This window comes from Dipodomys merriami, unplaced genomic scaffold (assembly GCF_024711535.1).
Source record: "Dipodomys merriami isolate MVZ:Mamm:240054 unplaced genomic scaffold, mDipMer1.0.p SCAF_2747, whole genome shotgun sequence".
Classification (NCBI taxonomy): Eukaryota; Metazoa; Chordata; class Mammalia; order Rodentia; family Heteromyidae; genus Dipodomys; species Dipodomys merriami.
Genome location: NW_027204212.1, coordinates 31570 through 34502, shown reverse-complemented (window position 1 = coordinate 34502; position 2933 = coordinate 31570). Strand labels below are relative to the sequence as shown.

The window sequence follows — 2933 nt, the reverse complement described above, 5'->3', positions numbered from 1 at the left end:
TTTGCCTCCACCCGGCCCGGGGGCCCGCCCCGCCCTCCACCTCTCCACGCCCACCCCAGGCCTACTGCCTCCTCCGCCCCCCTCCACACCCCTGCCCTCTTCTTTCCTCCAAGCCAGCCCACCTTAGTCGGCTTCTTCACAAACCCAGCCCGCACCGCTCAGCCTGCCTTCTCCACACTTTCTCCACACATGCTCACACACCTTCCTGCCACGCTGACTCCCTCACAGTCACAATCACCTGCTCCACACACACTCAACCCCTAGCTCCACCGTGCTCACAGCCCTGCCTAGGGAGCCCCTGCCCACCCCACACACTCTGACCACACCGCAGGCCCGTGCCACACCCTGCACTTCCGCACGGGGGCGCACTCACACCCACCCCCCTCCCCCGCCCCCCCCCCCCCTCCACCGCTCTTGCCTAGCTCACTGGTTTCTCGCTTCTGGCTGCAATCACATCTAGCCTGTGGCCAGCAGCTCCCCGACCGGACCCGTACCCGTACCCGCCCATCACTCAGACACTCCACCCGCCCCTCTACTGCCTGGCATGACTTCCGGTGGGTACCTGAGGGACTTCTTTGTGGCTTTGCCCAACCTTCTCTATGTGTGATGCCTACTCCTTGAATAGAAGAATTGCAATCACTGAAATGAGGCTTGGCTCAAGTGTTCCAAGAAAGCCTTTCCTGCCTGCCTGCCTGCCTGCCTGCCTGCCTGCCTGAAGAACCTGAGCTTCAATGCCAGGACATACTAGCCAAGAGAAGGAGGGACACAGAGAAACATAGAGCACACTCCAGCCATTCGCTTGACTAGAAAGCTGAGGCTCCTGCTATGCCTGCCATCTTGCTAAGCCCGAGCACCAGCCCCCAGGGGGAGTCTCTGCTGTCAGCACATCCAGCAGGCAGACTAGACGGAGAGATTCCAGAGCCTCGGTGGGTGCCTACACACCTGCAGTGGGGAGGAAGGAGGGCTGGGACACAGTGTCTCCCCTGGGAAGCACATACTGCAAAGTGGGATCCCATTTTGCAGGGTGAGAGGTGCGGGCTGCTGTTGCGAAGAGGAACCCCCACTGGTTTGGGATCCTTGGGGGAAGGAGCCCAAAGAGCCTGCAGATACACACCGTCTTCCCAACACACACCCTAGGAAGCACAAGGGAGATGGCTTGGAAGCTGTTGGAGTTGCCGCCTTGAGAAGACACGAGGTGAAGAAGAAGCCTGGCAGTCAGAAGAAGCAGTTGGCCACCAGGGCTGGAATGCTCAGTCCCTGCAACGAAGTCGGGTCAGGGGTGGGAGGGTTGGCCTGGGAGGTGGGCTGTGCTCAGAAGGACAGAGGCCCAGGGGGCCTTGTGCGGCCACCTCCAATGTATGCAAGCCAGCCCCACCCTGTGGGATCTAGTGAAGCCTGGAATTAAGTTGGGTGCAGGCACACAGAGAGAGAGAGAGAGAGAGAGAAAGAGAGAGAGAGAGAGAGAGGGGGGGGGAAACACACACACACAGAAGGGGGATGGGAGAGAGAGTGGGATGCGAGAGAGAGAGAGAGAGAGAGAGAGAGAGAGAGAGAGAGAGAGAGAGAGAGAGAGAGAGAGAAAGACAGAGAGATCACTAGCAAGCAATTGGTTTAGGGAGAGAATCACCCCTCCCTTGGCGCAAACACAGAGTCACAGTGGTTTCAGGAGGCTGGCAAGGCTGGATTGGATGGACAGAAAAAGGACAAGGCACCAGCCTCACGCTCGTGCTTTCCCACACTGGGGACCTCCCATTCCATGTACCGTCCAAGGGAGTCCTGTCCTCCCTCGTTTTCCTTGCAGGGTTGGGGCCCTGGTGGGATCTAGAGACCTGCTGTGCAGGTCTTGATCAGAGGTTGGGCTGAAGGGTCCAATTAGGTGTTAGGGCGGGGGTTCGGTTGGGCTTTACCTTTTGGCTGTGAATTGGGGTCAGCATTGGCCTCAGGCTTGGGTTAGGTGAGGGTTAGGGAAGAGGTAGGGGACAGGGGTCAGGTGCGACTTCAGTATGGAAGATGGGGTTAGGGTGAGACTTGGGATAGGTTTGAGCTTAGGTGTAGACCTACTCCATGGGGTTGAGGGTTTGGGTGAGGGTTCCTGGTGGGGTGAGGAATGGGCCTGTCCTGAGGACAGTTGTGGACCAGGTTTCTGGGTTAGGTGGTTGTGCACCGGCACTAGAGAGGTGACTTGCACGATGCTCTGCAAAGCCCAGGCCTCTGCTCAGTGCACGGCCGGTGAGGGCAAAGCGAGGTGAGGGAGGGAGGCAAGCGCAGTGAGATGCAAAGCATCGGGAAGCAGGCAAATGCACAGGCATGCACGGAGAGATGGAAGCGGTCCCTTAGTAGCCTGGCGGCCGGAGAAGACAGGTGGGGAGCCTTGCAAGTGCACTTGCCTTAAGCGCTTGAATGTGCGTGGCTGACGCAGGCAGGGTGCGGGGTAGGATGGCAGGGCAGTGAGTCGCTGGGAAATCGGCCCGGTCTCCTTGTGGGCATTAGTGCGTGTGTGGGGAAGGTTGGGTGTCAGGGGGGAGAGAGCGGTTGGCGGCGAGAGCAGCAGGCTCGGCTTGCTGGCAGAGGCTGCGGTCCGTGCGTTGGTGCGAGCGTGCTCCGATGCAGTTGTGCGCGAGCAGGCAGGCAGGCAGGCGCAGCAGGTGTGTGTGAGGCGAGAGCCGCAGGCAGAGGCAGAGGCAGAGGCTGGCGAGAGTGTGGAGAGCGGAGGCTGCAGAGGCGGCGAGCAGCATTTGGGGCTGCGCGCAGCGGCAGCAGGCGTCTACGGCCATACCACCCTGAACGCGCCCGATCTCGTCTGATCTCGGAAGCTAAGCAGGGTCGGGCCTGGTTAGTACTTGGATGGGAGACCGCCTGGGAATACCGGGTGCTGTAGGCTTTTGCCTCCACCCGGCCCGGGGGCCCGCCCCGCCCTTCCACCTCTCCACGCC

At 60.6% G+C, this 2933-nt stretch overlaps 1 non-coding gene across 1 annotated transcript; it reads left to right on the top strand.

The window, feature by feature from the left end:
* The first annotated feature begins 2762 nt into the window (after window positions 1–2762).
* Window positions 2763–2881, top strand: LOC138837727 (5S ribosomal RNA). The gene has a single exon (XR_011375432.1). It is a non-coding gene; the product is annotated as a 5S ribosomal RNA (ribosomal RNA).
* The last annotated feature ends 52 nt before the right edge of the window (window positions 2882–2933 follow it).